The following is a 15,981-nucleotide window of genomic DNA, read 5'->3' as shown; positions in this document are numbered from 1 at the left end:
GCCTGGGGAAAGCATCTCTGCTGAGACAGTGTCTACGTTTGTGGTAGGGGACAGTGTGAATCCGGTTAGTGGATCTGGAGGGTCCATCGGGGGAGCTGGGTGTGCACCCAAGTTGTTCACACTGGTAGAGGAAGCCGCTGCAGTCGGGGGAGGAGGCTTTGGTTTGCCAGGAGTTCGGCTTGTTGAAAGTTTGTCTTTCCCTGTACGGGAGTCCTGTGAGGTTGTACGTAGCAGGTACCGTTGAATAGTGCCTTGTTGCAGTTCAGCAGAGGTAGAGCAGGAAGCCGCCATCAGCAGGACGTGTGTGATTAGTTGGGAATCCAGCCTGCGGTTGTCGGGAGAGCACAGAGCTCAGCGGTACATGTCGTCAGCCGTCCATCGTCAGCCACGCGCCCCCATAGGTGAAATAGTAAAGCAGTGCGACAGCCTGGGCAGCTCCAGCGGTCGAAAAAGGGGTGCGCTGTGGCTAGGGGTGAGTGCCAGCCCTAAGCTTGGGTGGAGCAAGATGGCCACCATACCTTGCACTGGAGCCGTCTGTCAGGCGGCTCTGGGGGCAGAGAGCGCCGCAATGCTGTGGTCAGGCGGTGCACTGACTGGGAGGCTCTGGGGATCGCGTGGAGGGCGAGGTGCATGAGGTAGGAGCTTAACAGTCAGCTGGATGGCAGGAGCTCTCCCCTCACACGTCCGTCTAGGCAACAGTTTGGTTTTTTTCGTTTTTTTTTCAAAATCTTTAACACTGGCCCATCTCATTAAAGAATAATATATTGGCTACCATTTTACCTAATAGACCAGGGGTAGGCAACCTTTTGAGCACAGTATGCCGAAAAATGTTTTCAAAAGAATTGAGCGTGATGATTTTATAACAAAAATCGTTCTGTTCGCACCAGTACCTTCGAACGGACCATCCGTTCGCACAAACGTTTCGAACCCCATTTGACGTCTATGGGACTCGAACATTCGAATTCAAAAGTAATCATTTTAAAGCCCAATATACAATATCAATATCCCCCCAGGTCATTACAAGACCCTTTGGCCCTATATACTTTGAACAGCAGTATACAAACAAGACAGGGACTGTAGGTTTGTTGTTAAGTAGAATCTCAACCATGTCATACTTTGCTGCTGCATATTGCACAATTTCCTAAAGAGACACTTAAACTACATGACACTTGTGCCTGATGAGGCCATTGATGTTCCAGCGGCGGCCCGTGAGGCTGGCCATACAGGCTTGGCCCCCCAAAGCGCACGTGCTGTGTGTCAACAATATGTCGATTATTTTAGGGGTGGGGGGTGGGGGCATTCCAATGCCAGATCTTGGCTGAATAAATTATTTTTTGGGGAAAGAAAAATTCTAGAAAAAAGGGGGGTTGCCATCCCGGGCCCCCTTTGAACAAATTATGTGAAGAACTCCTGTTCTCTGAAGGCCTCCATTATTTCTGCAAGTCAAAATTAAGCAAAAAAAAAAGCTAATGTCAGTCAAGCCTCTACTACTAAGCTTTCTCCCCATATCTAACCCACAAAATCATCCACTGATCATAAAGTCCAAAATCACGTTACATACCGTCGTACTACACCATTGTTTCTTCCGCCTTCTTCCACAGACTGTGAACAACGTTTTCACTCATGCAGTATCCCTTTATACACTGCGCATGCGAGAAGCTCTGCACGTTTCCCCGCCCGACAATCGTTTTAATACTTTCCCCGCCCCTTTTCAGTCGTTCAAAGCAAAACACCATGGAGGACACACAGCAAGCTGCAACCTCAAGCCAGGAGCGAAGCCAGGCGGTAGCACACACCAGACACAGGATCAGGAGGTACAAGGCCACAAATATGGCGTTTGAGGAGATGGTGGAAATGGTGGCAATCCTAAGGAGGGAGGATTATGATGGAAAACATGGCCCTTACAAGAACCCAAACAAACTGAAGGCCCAGATCATGGACAATGTGCAGAATAGTCTCCACCATAAATTTGGGGTGCGCAGGTCAAGGGAACAGCTCCGCAAAAGGTGGTCTGACCTTAAATTAAGAGAGCCGGAGCAAATGGAGAAGATTAAAAAAGTCATCAGAAGAAGTAAGTAATTTTCATGTGTACTCTGATTAGTTTTTTTATTATTGTGCGGCATGTGCTTTTTCTTTCAAGTTGTATATATACAGTTCAAGAATAGATGTCTCAAGGTTCATGTTTGTGGGCATAATAATTGGTCGTATGATTCGTCGTTCATTCTATTTATGATCTATTTATGTGAGACCAATTTTTTATTTAATGTAGATGTGTTCTTAACTAGATTTAAATAATCCAACTTAAGTCAATATACAGTAAAAGGAGAGTATGCTCAGCAGTTGGTTACACATATGGACTCAGTAGCACAAGTGTTGGCAGGGTCGATCCGCCCTATAGGCTCACTATGCAAGACGCTTAGGGCCCCGCAACGCTGCGAAGGGCCCCCCAAATTACTAGAGGCCCAGCCTGGTGAGAAGTCATTTTCGCCCCCTCACCCCGCTTCTCAACTCGCTGGCTGCATGGGAGAAGAGGTAAGAAGTCAGCACCCCCAGCTTCTCAATTTAATGTAAGATGTAATTTCCGACAGCAGAACACCCCCTCCCGCCGCTTCTCAACTTTCTTTATTGTGACATGTCACCGTCGTCAGCGCCCCTCGCTTCTCATGTTTAATGTGCCATGTCTTTTTGCTTAGGGCCCCAGGGAGGTCAGGATCGGCACTGAGTGTAGGCCACAAGAACAACCTTTTTAGGGTGTCACACAGAGGTGATCCAGTGGATACTTGGTGTGTTTCCATGTAGGAAACTTGGCCAAAGATAGAGAAATGTAGCAGCTTTGGTAATGGATACAATCCTGTGTTAAGCTTAGAAGGATTGTAAAAACAGACAATTGTACCACACTTTATAAAAAGAATGATTCATATTCCTCTTTCAGACCTCTAATCTTTTTGAATCATGTATCCCTTTTTTACAATCTCATAGGGCGCAATCAAGCTTCAAGACTGGAGCAGAGAAACCCCACACATACCCAAGCCCCACGGGATGTGCAGGAAGTGGAAACTGGCACCACATCAGGTCAGTGTCATACAGCACAGCTTCAGGTAATAGATGTAGGCCAGCATAATTGTAATACATGGTTTGTTTCCAAAATTTCAGGAGGTATTCGTGCTGTTGATGGTGGATTGGACACATACAGCGCCCAGCTGTTAATTGGAGAGGTGTTGTCCTGCAGGGCTGAAATAAAGGACATCCACATCTGTTTGGGGCAGATGAGAAAGAAAACACAAACGGTGGAGCGAAAACTAAAGAATTTAATGGATGTTCTGGGGAGGGTTTAAAAAAAAAGTTTTAAAGTTTTTGTTTTTATATGTATGTTTTGTTTTAATTTTTTTTAAAAAGTGGAATCTCTAGTTGTCTGGCTAAAACGCATGAACAATGACAAATGCTAAAAAGTTGGTCATTGTTCATGCGTTTTAACCAGAAATGTGTTAATTTTGTTATTCTCAAAGAAAATACAAAATAAATAAAATATCTAAAAAAAAAGAAGAAGATCTCTCTAAAAAAAAAAAAAATTATAAAAAAAAATTGACAAATATTTTTTTGCCAAAAATATATTTCTTGATATTAGAAATATATATATTATATATATATTTTTTTTATTAAGATCTTTTTGGATAGAAAAAAAAGGCACATTTTAAATGTGAAACAATAAATATTTTTGGATACTCAACAATGTGTGGCTTATTATTATATCAATGCTGCCTAAAAGAACAAATCTAGATTTGTGGTGTTTACATTGACAATGATGAGTATTTAGTAAAGGAAAATAAACAGGGCACTAGGATAACTCAGGAGAAAGCTACAATAAACCCAAATTAGAAAATAATCAAAGAAAAATACTAGAACAGGGGCAGAAAAATTGGGCGTTAGGCACTGGTGGAGGTGCCACAACACTGCAACCCCTCACAGATACTGTAATTGGAGCGCAGCAAAGAGCCACATGCAAAGTATTGCATCAAAAATTGTTATTATACGCCCCTGTTAGACAGGGGCAGAAAAATTGGTGGCAGTGCCCAGAACCAACAATGTTCTTACTAGCTATCAGCAAGATCATTGAGGAGGAAAAAGAATATTCAGTCAGCATAACAGGACAGTGACTCAGCATTAGCATAGGCAGTCTCCAAGGGATCTGACATTTCAAAAAAATTATTCAGTTACATCAGCATCAGGTGCTTGGTAGCTGGTGTTGATCCAAGCCCGATTGTCAGAGCCTGTACTCACCGAGACCGAGATGCTGAGGGCGGCTCACCTTTGCGACCCTGTGCAGACCACTCCCTGGAGTTGGGACAGAGGAGGGACGGCACAAGGAGGCACCGGCGCCGGGAGCTGGCAGGAAGACTTGGTGCAGCTGACAGAAGCAGGGCAGGTGCAGAAGACTGGAGACAAGCGTTGGTCAGGCAGGAACTGGTAGGTGAGTCTGGTAGGGTCCACAGGAGATGAGGGCAAATCCGAGTCACAAGCCGAGGGTCAAGGGCAGGAGAGTTCAGAGGGAGTCCATGAGAGCAAGCCAAGGTCAAGGGGCAGGAGATAACAGCAATCCAGGTAACGTTAGCCAAAGGGTCAGAGGTTCCAGGTGAGAGGAGAGTCGTCAGGAATTCCGGGTCAAAACAGGCAGGTACGGCAACAGGTAAACACATAGGAGCTGAAGACAAACCAGCAACCTGTTCAGGGAAGGCTGCTGGTTTAAATAGGAATGTCCGGCCTCTGATTGGCCCCAGGGTTGCCGCATACGTGCACGTGCGCGCTTCCACGCACACGGCGCGCTGCCGTACCGCGCATGCGTGCGCGCAAACCACGCACAGGCATGCGCCGAAATGTCATTCTACTGGGCATGTGCGGGAATCTGTCAGAGATGGAGCTAGTACCCTGACACCGATTCATTTTTATGAAGGTCAGTCGATCGGAGTCGGTGGAGAGGCGCACCCTGTGTTCGGTCACAAAGCCTCCAGCAGCACTGAATGTGCGTTCTGAAAGAATGCTGGATGCAGGACAAGCCAGTAGCTCAATTGCGTACTGTGCAAGCTCTGGCCAGTGATCCATCCTCAAGACCCAGTAAGCCAGAGGATTTTCGTTGGGAAAGGTGTCCAAGTCTGATCTTGCCCCTAGGTATTCCCGCACCATGTAAAACAGACGCTGGCGATGGTTGCTGGAACCGGTCATACCTTGGGGCTGCGGACTAAAAAATTGTCTGAACGCATCGGTCAGACGGCCACCTTCTCCACCGCTCTGTGACTCACCGAAGCCTCAGCAACACGTTGTCCAGGACCAGGATTTGGTGATACCCCAGGTTCTGGGAACGCGTTGCACAGACCTTTCTGCAAGGCCTCCCGAAGATGTTTCATCTTCTGCTCCCTCTGACGGCAAGATAAGGTCCGCAACCTTACGCTTGTAACGTGGATCAAGGATAGTTGCCAGCCAGTAATGATCCCTCTCCTTGATACCACGAATAAAAGGATTCTTATGCAGGCTTTGCAGGATCAGGGAGGCCATGCAGCGTAGGTTTGCTGAGGAATTCGGGGCACAGTCCTCTGGGTCACGGAGGACGACAGGATCCGCAGCCACCTCATCCCAGCCACGTAAAAGTCCATGGGTTCCTTGGGACTGTAATCGATCCCTTGAAGACTGCTGCTGCTGAGTGCTAGGCTCCACCTCCATGCTGCTGATACAATCCTCCTCCTCCTCGTCGTCCTCTTCCTGTGTGCTAGGCGGGCAAGCAGGACCACTGTCTGAATAAAGGGGGGCCTTGAGAGTTAAGGAAGTCCTCCTCTTCCTCCCTCTGTTCTGCCTCAAGGGCCCTGTCCATTATTCCACGTAGCATGTGCTCCAACATGTGAATAAGAGGGACAGTCTCACTGATGCATGCACTGTCACTACTCACCATCCTCGTGGCCTCCTCAAATGGTGACAGGACAGTGCATGCATCCCTGATCAAGGCCCACTGGCGTGGGGAAAGAACCCAAGCTCCCCTGACCCAGTTCTGCTGCCATATTGGCACAGGTACTCATTGATGGCCCTCTGCTGTGTGTGCAGCCGCTGCAGCATGGCCAATGTAGAGTTCCATCTGGTGGGCATGTCACAGATTAGGCGGTTCTTGGGCAGTGGGGTAAGGATCTCACGCCAACGAAATATAAAAACTAAATAAAAAAAGCTGCTCCCCTGAAAATTCAAGTAAGAATGGACATGTGAAAAATGGATAGGGGGGCGCTATTTAGTTATGTGAAAATCCAAATAAACAATGACAATTTACAATAAAGTGCCTGTGCATAAAAATGTTGAAATATTAACCGTGAAAAAATGCTACATAGAGTGCCTATGTTTAATCACAAGAAACTGTCCAAAGAGGACAGAAAATAAAATTAAAGTGCATGTGCAATGAATACAAAGTTTTGTGAGTGAATCACAAAGTGTGAACCATAGGGATGGAAAACACACAGAAAAACAGTGAATGGGCTACATAGACTTGATAGCAAATGTCCATATATTCCTTGATCGACACTGCGTGTGTGATAGATGTAGGATAAACAGGATTTCACCTCCACCGGTCTAGTCACCCAATAGTGCATAAGAAGATGGCCCCTTACCGCATGTAGTTGACCTTTTTCGCTAAAAATAGGTCAATTTAAGCTTGGTTGTCACCATGGACAGAACATAAAAAATCTGAAGTTCCTGTTGGTCCACTCGTTAGGGCATCGTATGAATATAAAAACTGAGAGATACCGCCATAGTATAATAACGTTTAATCTAAAGGATAAAAACAAACACAGTGACGAGTGGAGGCTTACTTGGAAAGTGCCCACATCCCGGCACTGAGGCTTTAGGCTTGTAGATCAGAGTATCGATCCTGAAGACCGGTCGAATAGAGAGCGATGTCCGCGCTGGTGGGATCTGCAGCGTGCGTGTCACCTCGCAAAGGCTGAGAACCAGCTGGACAGGAAGCTGTGTGTGGTCTGCGTGTCGCCTCGACGTACGTTTCAGTAATCCGTCATCAGGAAACGCCCAGACTCACGCACAAGACCAAAATAAATAGGTCTGTCAATCAGCAAAAGAGTAGAGCGCCAAAGAAAGCCTCAATCTCGGTTACTAGGCAACCAGGAAACACAATAGAAGATACGATAATGAACCGCACTCAATGTGAATTCAAAACTAATGAAATAGGCTATACAAAGACACAATCCATTAGAACACATTTGCTGCCATTCAAACCTGGGTAATCAAACGGCGAATGCAGCAATGTGATTAGCAGTAGATATACATTAATAAAAATTAATAAAAATTCCTTACAATGGTTCTAATCACAAAAATAATATTAATAATAAAAATAATAAAATAGACCCATAGTACATACATAATAATAATTAGAAAGAATATAAAAATATAGATTGTGTAAAAAATTAATTTTACACAAATTCTATAAAAAGGGAAAAAAAGAGAGAGAAAACCTATTTAGGGACTCCCTAATGATCAATCATTGTTCAAAAAACAATTTAGGTCTAGTTCGATATTGAGGCCCAGTGGTCGCATAGTCCTCAGACGATGCAGCCACTGGGTCTCATTTTGGGACACTGCTCGAGTTAAATGGGTACCTCTCCAATGACTGGTGATCCTGTCTATGCCATAAAAGGTCAATTTACCAGGATCCCTGTCATGGAATAAATCAAAATGTTTTGATACACTGTGGTTAGGGTAGCCTTTAAGGATATTGGCTAAGGTATATATCAGCAAAAACCTCACTCCTCGCAGCTTGAGGTGGGACGTTTATCCTAATGATGGCATTGAAGACCTCTCTTTGTTGGATGATTGGTTTCAATTTTTCAATGCGTGTGAGCAAAAATTATTACAGCTCATGATTAGGAGAAGAAAATCCAAAAATGTTTTAATTGAAGCCAATATTGCAGATCTTAAACAACAAATGGAACCTTTAATGAGTACAGAAGCTTTTATTGAGAGGGCTCAGGTCCTTCAAGTCCATCTATGTAAATATGATGGTGATATTAAAAACAAAAAACTTAAAAAGTATCAGAGAGATATCACAGACTACAGTGATCAGAAAGTATATAAATGGCAAGTGGTCCCCAGCTCCAATGGAGCATCAGACACTTCCACAGAGAGGAATGATAGAGTACCAAACACGGTCACTCAGGCAACATTTAGACCCAAAGTTAAAATTCATACCCCAAAAAAACCTAGGACTCCATCCCAATCTAATAACTCTTACCACACTGGAGGTGAGAATGCCACACATGGGGGTCATTATTCGGCTTCCAATGATTTCCACCATGCCCCTCCCTACATGATTCCTACCCATAACAAATTTGCCCCTTTGGACTATAGATCTATGGATCCCTCCAATTCCTATTATCAGCAGAATCAACAATACTATGTCCCCAGACCTCCGCGAGGTCACTTTAGAGGTGGTCATAAAGGAAGACCTGCACAACAACAATATAACCAGCAAGCGGGGGGGAATGCAGGGGATGGAAAGAACCTTACAAAATTCCCCCAGCTACCACCAAGAACACCATAGAAAAACTAGACCAAGAGGTAAAAGAGGGGGAGCCAGAAAGAAAACGGCCCCGGGACAACTAGATGAAGGGATATTCAATCTGGCTGAGGTCGAACTTTCAGAGGCTGAACTTGTGGTTCTTTCAAAAGGCCTTAAGTTCGCTCCTAATAAAAACATAGATAAATTTAATGTATTTTTGGATATTGAAAAATGTATAAGAAAATTAAATATCAAAAAGCATTTTTCCCAACAGACCACTAATTCAGCCCAACCATCTTCTACGGTCTATCAACATAGTGGGTTGAAGAACAACTCTGTTTTTAACCCGAACAAGGGGACACATCATCACATAGAGGTGTTTAAAAACATGGTTCAGGATAAAGTTAGAGAAATAGAGGTTAATAAAGTTAAAAATAACAACCAAATGGTGACAGAAGGAATTAAAAGATTAGAACAAAACAAAAATTTGGTGGTCCGACCTGCGGACAAAGGTGGAGGAGTGGTGCTACTCAAAAAAGAGGACTATTATGGAGAAATCCAACGTCTTTTGAGTGACACCACCACCTACCTGCCCCTTCCAGGAGACCCTATGATTAAATTAAAGGAAGAACTTTCATGTTGGGTCGATAGTGGGTTGTCCCAAACCATATTGACCCAAAAGGAAGCTTCGTATTTGGTTCCTAAGGTTCCACGCACTCCGGTGCTGTATATTATTCCCAAAATTCATAAACATAGGACTAAACCCCCTGGGCGACTAATACTAAGCGGGATCGACTCGCTATTTGCCAGGGTTGGAGAGTATTTGGATATATTCTTACAGCCCATGGTTTTAACAGGTAAGGCCTATCTAAAAGATAGCAGAGAACTTTTGGCCTCTGTCACAGTCACAGATACTACCTGGCTGGTAACAATAGATGTTGAATCTTTATATACCAATATTGCGCAGTCTGATGCCATTGTGGCTGTAAGAGAGGCCTTTTACAAAAAATCCACACTACAGGAGACCCAGATTTCTTTTTTGGTGCAAGGCCTTCTTTTGGCAATGGGCAACAATTATTTTTGGGCACAAAACCAGTTTTACAAACAAATTAAAGGGGTTGCAATGGGGGCTCGTTATGCCCCCAGTGTTGCTAATTTAGTCCTTGATAAATGGGAGGAAGAAACCATATTTAGGGAACCTGATAAATCGTTGGCATACTATAAACGTTACATAGATGACATTTTTATGCTATGGGAGGGGTCCCAACAATCCTTAGATGTTTTCATATCACAAATGAACATTAACAAATATGGTCTTAGCTTTACAGCTGAATTTAGTTTGGTTACCATCAATTACTTAGATCTGACCATAATGAAGAAAAATAATAAAATCTGTACCAAAACCTTTTTCAAGTCCACCGACAGGAATGGCTGTGTCCCAACCACCAGCTGCCATCACCCCAAATGGTTAGGAGCGGTCCCTAAAGGGCAATTTATGCGCATTCGTCACAATTGTGATGACATTGATGATTTTGAACAACAAACAGATATGCTAACCACCAGGTTTATTGCCAAAGGTTATTCACAAAGCAAACTGTTGGACACTAAAAAAGTAGTCAGAGATATGGACAGAAACACGTTGCTTGAATCTAAACCTAGACCCCCTTATCAGGGTGAAATTATTTTTTTTCTGGATTCCACAGACAATACAAACATGTGGAAAAAAAATTCAAACAATTTTGGCACATTTTATTAAAAGACAACGATCTGTCCAAACTGTTACACTCTAAACCTAACTTTATTTACCGCAAAGCCCCAGGCCTTAGAAATCAGATAGCAGGAAATGTTCCAGACCCTCCAGAAAGACCCCTTACTTTCTTGGACAGTTCGGGTTTCCACTATTGTACTCGCTGCAGATCCTGCAAAAATACCAACAGGAAAGGTCGGAAAGTCACCAAATTCAGTTCTAGTGTCACCAAGCAAGAGTACACCATTAAGCCCCTCATTACATGTCACTCCAAGTACGTGACTTACGTCTTGGAGTGTCCATGTACTTTTCAATATGTGGGTAGGACCACTAGAGAGCTCAAAATAAGGATAAACGAGCATGTAGCCAATATCCTTAAAGGCTACCCTAACCACAGTGTATCAAAACATTTTGATTTATTCCATGACAGGGATCCTGGTAAATTGACCTTTTATGGCATAGACAGGATCACCAGTCATTGGAGAGGTACCCATTTAACTCGAGCAGTGTCCCAAAAGGAGTCCCAGTGGCTGCATCGTCTGAGGACAATGCGACCACTGGGCCTCAATATCGAACTAGACCTAAATTGTTTTTTGAACAATGATTGATCATTAGGGAGTCCCTAAATAGGTTTTCTCTCTCTTTTTTTCCCTTTTTATAGAATTTGTGTAAAATAATTTTTTTACACAATCTAGATTTTTATATTCTTATTTCTAATTATTATTATGGAAAAAATAAAAATTTTGCGCCAATCTAATTGTTGACACAGGTCCGTTGTGAACAACACAAATACAATAAAAATAAATCTGTGCCAATCTAATTATTGACCTTGAAGTCTATTATAAGCAACACAAATAATAATAATAATAATAATAATAATAAGTGTCCAAAAATTGATTGATGATGATGATAATCTTGAAACAAACACCACCCAGTGCATCGATTTTGAGAGTGAGCCACCACCACATAGACAGAGGCTTACCAGATGACAGGTATACAACAGCGTTATAACACAATCCCCATCAGGATATCCAGGTAATATGGACACAGCACAGAATGGAATCCAGTATACGACACAGATCCTCATAAGATCATCCACGGAGGGATGCAGTTGGAGCGCAGACAGCACTGATCACACTAATGGGATCTTTCCAGAAACTCCACACCGCAGCAGCTCAGCAGCATATCATGCAGAAAAGAAAGCCGCACATAGTGTAATACGTCCAACAATTATTTTATTAAAAGGATTAAAATCTACTTACATCAATGAATAATGTGTAGCAGCATAAAAACAAACAAATGCCGGCCGGCATAGATGGGAGCCCTTCCTCCTCATACACGCGAGATGACGTCACTGCACGCCGTATCCAGACGCGTTTCGTTATACGATAACTTTTGTGTTTGTTTCAAGATTATCATCATCATCAATTTTTGGACACTTATTATTATTATTATTTGTGTTGCTTATAATAGACTTCAAGGTCAATAATTAGATTGGCACAGATTTATTTTTATTGTATTTGTGTTGTTCACAACGGACCTGAGTGTCAACAATTAGATTGGCGCAAAATTTTTATTTTTTCCATATATGCCTGTGCTTTGTCACGCTTTTTGCTGCCTTTTCACTTATTCACTTATTTTTTCACAATTGGTGTGGTTAGCGCGATTTTTCTTTACCCTAATTATTAATATGTATGTACTATGGGTCTATTTTATTATCAATATTATTTTTGTGATTAGAACCATTGTAAGGAATTTTTATTAATGTATATCTACTGCTAATCACATTGCTGCATTCGCCGTTTGATTACCCAGGTTTGAATGGCATTGTGTCTTTGTATAGCCTATTTCATTAGTTTTGAATTCAAATTGAGTGCGGTTCATTATCGTATCTTCTATTGTGTTTCCTGGTTGCCTAGTAACCGAGATTGAGGCTTTCATTGGCGCTTTACTCTTTTGCTGATTGACAGACCTATTTATTTTGGTCTTGTGCGTGAGTCTGGGCGCTTCCCGATGACGGATTACTGAAACGTACGTCGAGGCGACACGCAGACCACGCACAGCTTCCTGTCCAGCTGGTTCTCAGCCTTTGCGAGGTGACACGCACGCTGCAGATCCCACCAGCGCGGACATCGCTCTCTATTCGGCCGGTCTTCAGGATCGATACTCTGATCTACAAGCCTAAAGCCTCAGTGCCGGGATGTGGGCACTTTCCAAGTAAGCCTCCACTCGTCACTGTGTTTGTTTTTATCCTTTAAATGAAACGTTATTATACTATGGCGGTATCTCTCTGTTTTTATATTCATACGATGCCCTAACGAGTGGACCAACAGGAGCTTCAGATTCTTTATGTTCTGTCCATGGTGACAACCAAGCTTAAAATTGACCTCTTTTTAGCGAAAAAGGTCAACTACATGCGGTAAGGGGCCATCTTCTTATGCACTATTGGGTGACTAGACCGGTGGAGGTGAAATCCTGTTTATCCTACATCCATCACACATGCAGTGTCGATCAAGGAATATATGGACGTTTGCTATCAAGTCTATGTAGCCCATTGACTGTTTTTCTGTGTGTTTTCCATCCCTATGGTTCACACTTTGTGATTCACTCACAAAACTTTGTATTCATTGCACATGCACTTTAATTTTATTTTCTGTCCTCTTTGGACAGTTTCTTGTGATTAAACATAGGCACTCTATGTAGCATTTTTTCACGGTTAATATTTTTATGCACAGGCACTTTATTGTAAATTGTCATTGTTTATTTGGTTCTTGGGCAGGTTGTATTCCCTTTGGAGGTCTGTCAGCCTAGCACTGGCATTATTTGACCTTCGGAAATGCACACGCACTTTCCTGGCCTGCTTCAGGACATCCTGTAAGCCCGGGTACCTGCCCAAAGACCGCTGCACCACCAAATTCAGGACATGAGCAAAACAGGGCACATGGGTCAGTTGTCCCTGTCGCAGGGCAGAGAGGAGGTTGGTGCCATTGTCGCTAACCACCATTCCTGGCTTAAGCTGGCATGGAGTCAACCACCTCTGAGCCTGCCCCTGCAGAGCTGACAGAACCTCTGCCCCAGTGTGGCTCCTGTCTCCCAAGCACACCAGCTCTAGCACCGCATGGCATCTCTTTGTCTGCATTCCTGTGTAGCCCCTCGTACGCCTACGGAGCACCGCTGGTTTCGAGGACACATCAGCACAGGAAGAGGCCACAGAGGAAGAATAGGAGGGGGTGGAGGAGAGAGGTGTGTCACAACCAGTAGTGTTTTGGAGGCGTGGGGGCAGAACAACCTCCAACACTACTGTACCTTGCCCTGCGTCCTTCCCAGCTGCCAGCAGAGTCACCCAATGCGCCGTGAAAGAGAGGGAACGTCCCTGTCCATGCCTGCTGGAAGATGTCAGCGGTAATATGCACCGTACCACTGACCGCCCTGTCCAGCGAGGCATGGACATTGCCTTGCCCATGGCAGTAGAAAGCCCGAATCGCCTTCCATGAGAAAAAGTGACATTTGGGAACTTGCCACTGAGATACAGCACATTCCACAAACTCACGGAAGGGGGCACAATCTACCAACTGAAAAGGCAGCAGTTGAAGTGCTAGCAACTAAGCTAGCATTCAACCGCCAGGCATGTGGATGGCTGGGAGAGTACTTCTTTCGGCCCTGCAGCAGCTGGGGCCGGGAAATTTGTCTGGTACAATCTGCCATCGGTGTACCGATAGTAGATTGCTTGCATGTACTACTAGGTTGTGATAAACCTAATTCTACACCTTCAGTCCCATCAGTGCAGGCTTCAGAGAGGACTGAGGGTATAGTGGGGTTGGAGATCCCAGCTGATGAGGGGCAAGGGGAGGTCCGCTTTGTTCTTTGGTGTGGGTCTTTCAGGTATGGCTTGTCAACGAACTGCATGGCAGGTCGACATATGTCTGGTCAAGCATGTGGTGCCCAAGCAGGTGATGTTTTGGCTACGCGAGATACGCTTGAGACATATGTTGCAAATAGCAACGGTGCAATCTGATGCACATGTCTCAAAAAAGGCCCACACCAAAGAACTTTTGCAGTAACGCTGACACACAGCAGCGCCCTGCGATGTAATGCAGTTGGTGTGCTGCCCTTAAGCTGGCCCCTGGAGGGCATCCTGCCTCTTTGGAGATGTGCCTGTGCCTCCTCCTCCTCTCTCCTATCAGGCACCCACGTAGAGTCAGTGACCTCATCATCCCCTCCCTCCTCATCACTGTTGAAAACCTGGCAGTATGCTGCAGCTGGGGGAACATGACTGCCAGATTGCTGTGCTTCTTGGGCACCCACTTTCTCTGGGCTCACATTACGGCCTTCCTCTATCTGTGTTCCATCATCGGAGCCTTCAAACGCTGCACGTCTTCATGAAGCATGTAACCAACACTGTGTTCAAACAGTCTCAGGGAGGACATGGTGGGACTAGGGAAGAAGTTAGTGATGCCATTGAGCAGAGGGAAGAGGACGCCTTGGCAGGTACTTTGCCAGACAAAGTAAGCTCAGCCTGGGTGAGAGAGGATGAGGACGGCTTGGTCATCCACTCTACCAATTTGTCTGCATGTTGAGGCTCAACACGGTCAGCTCCCGAAAACAAGGACGAGCGTGTCCAACGGCCACATGCTGAGGAGGATGCACCGTGTCCACCAATAGCACTGTTGTCTCTAGACGCAGAGCCTGCTTGCCCTCGTGACTCCCTGCCTCTCCTTGTTGCCCTTCCAGACATTATAATGGCCTGCAGAGGACAAAGTCAGTACACACACCTCGTAGCTTTAGGTGCAAACTGCAGAGGACATGTGCAGTACACACCAAGTAGGTTTATGTGCAAACTAATGAGCACACTTGCAGTATACAACAAGTGGGTTTAGGTGCAAAGTAATGAGCACACTTGCACTATACACCAAGTGGGTTTAGGTGCAAAGTAATGAGCACACTTGCACTATACACCAAGTGGGTTTAGGTGCAAAGTAATGAGCACACTTGCACTATACACCAAGTGGGTTTAGGTGAAAAATAATGAGCACATGTGCACTATACACCAAGTAATGAGCACACTTGTAGTATACACCAAGTGGGTTTAGGTGCAAAGCAATGAGCACACTTGTAGTATACACTGTGATACATTTGCCTATATGTCTCAGTTTACTGCTCCCTGCTAGCCATATGGGTAGAGGTAGAAAGGAATTTCATGTGCGATTCATTCCTCTGACAGGTTATTGACGTGCTAATGTCCCCTCACTATTCTAAACGTTAATTGATCTATTGTGTTGTGTGAAGAAGATCTGTGTTTACCCTTAAAAGATGTGTATTGTATCATCAGGCTAAATGATTAGAGAAGTAGTATGTTAATTATTCTGATTGCTTCAGTGTATTAAATTAACTCCACTGATGTCTTTATCTAAAGAAACGTGTCTGCATGGTCGGCTCCGACTTGTCTCCTATAATCTGTATGGGAAACCCCACTGTGTGAGGGGGGGCGTTCCTAACAGGTTGTAACCACATATAAGCTGAGTTTTTGTGTCATTAAAGTGTCTTGTTCTAGCAGTAAGCTTGTCTCATGTGTGGCTTTCTGGGCGATTCCAGGGATATCCCTCCTCGTGGAATATTGGGGTGATTTTCGTTATGGGAAGAAGGGAACGTTGATGGGGATATCATACCGATACCGTCACATACACCAAGTGGGTTT

At 44.3% G+C, this 15,981-nt stretch overlaps 1 protein-coding gene across 1 annotated transcript in view; it reads right to left on the bottom strand.

Annotated features, from left to right (window-relative positions):
* MBOAT7 (membrane bound O-acyltransferase domain containing 7) overlaps positions 1 to 15,981 on the bottom strand; it is a 631,660-nt gene that overhangs the window by 576,505 nt on the left and 39,174 nt on the right.

Source organism: Rana temporaria, chromosome 10 (assembly GCF_905171775.1).
Source record: "Rana temporaria chromosome 10, aRanTem1.1, whole genome shotgun sequence".
NCBI classification, from domain to species: domain Eukaryota; kingdom Metazoa; phylum Chordata; class Amphibia; order Anura; family Ranidae; genus Rana; species Rana temporaria.
This window is presented reverse-complemented; position numbering and strand designations above follow the sequence as displayed.